Source organism: Neoarius graeffei, chromosome 4 (genome assembly GCF_027579695.1).
Source record: "Neoarius graeffei isolate fNeoGra1 chromosome 4, fNeoGra1.pri, whole genome shotgun sequence".
NCBI classification, from domain to species: Eukaryota; Metazoa; Chordata; class Actinopteri; order Siluriformes; family Ariidae; genus Neoarius; species Neoarius graeffei.
Genome location: NC_083572.1, coordinates 67,969,095 through 67,970,091, shown reverse-complemented (window position 1 = coordinate 67,970,091; position 997 = coordinate 67,969,095). Strand labels below are relative to the sequence as shown.

Below are 997 nucleotides of genomic sequence, written 5' to 3'. Positions count from 1 at the left end.
TGACAAGACACACCTGTTAATTGAGAAGCATTCCAGGTGACTACCTCATGAACCTGGTTCAGATAATGCCAATAGTGTGCAAAGCTGTTATCAAGGTAAAGAGTGACGACTTTGAAGAATCTAAAAGATGAAACTTTTTTTTTTAACCTTTTTTGCTTACCATATAATTCCATATGTTATTTCATAGTTTTGATGAGTTCAGTATTGTTCTACAATGTAGGAAAAATAAATAAATAAATAAATAAAAACATCGAATCTGAAGGTGTTTCCAAACTTTTGACTGATACTGTATGTTCTGGTTGTGATAAAAGCACTTGAAAACATAATATAATATTTCTTTAATTGAAAGAGAAAAGTTGAACCGCTCGCTGCCGAAACCCGGGATCGAACCAGGGACCTTTAGATCTTCAGTCTAACGCTCTCCCAACTGAGCTATTTCGGCGTGTGTAAGACCCTCCATGCACTTCTATATAAGCAACCTATAAAAGTGTGAGTCATGTGTGACTGTATTTATGGAATTATATGGTATTTAAGGTGCGGTGGGTTTATATGAGATTATTTGGAGTAATGATTACAGGGAACTCATCCGCTATTCAGTAATGGAATAGCGCAACGTTTCTATATTACACCAAAAGAGGGCGGACTTTTCTAACACGTGAATTTTAGTTGCGTTTCACCAACTCGAAGTAACGCTTACATTCACAAGGTATCATATTTCTACACTGGCTATGTTTTGTTATGCCCTGTACTACGTATGCGTTCGTGAAAGTGGAAATAAATTCATGGATTCACACCATGACTCTGATCTGCTCCAAAATGTAATGGGATTTCCTTGGCCTGTGCTACATCCATCATCTGTAGCCGCTTTATCCTGTTCTACAGGGTCGCAGGCAAGCTGGATCCTATCCCAGCTGACTATGGGTGAAAGGCAGGGTACACCCTGGACAAGTCACCAGGTCATCCACGTAGAAACAAACAACCATTTACATTCAATTGA

General features: G+C 38.6%; 1 non-coding gene across 1 annotated transcript; it reads right to left on the bottom strand.

Moving 5' to 3' along the window:
- Positions 1–369: 369 nt before the first annotated feature.
- On the bottom strand, positions 370–442 carry trnaf-gaa (transfer RNA phenylalanine (anticodon GAA)). Its single transcript has one exon. It is a non-coding gene; the product is annotated as a tRNA-Phe (tRNA).
- Between the last annotated feature and the right edge of the window lie 555 nt (positions 443–997).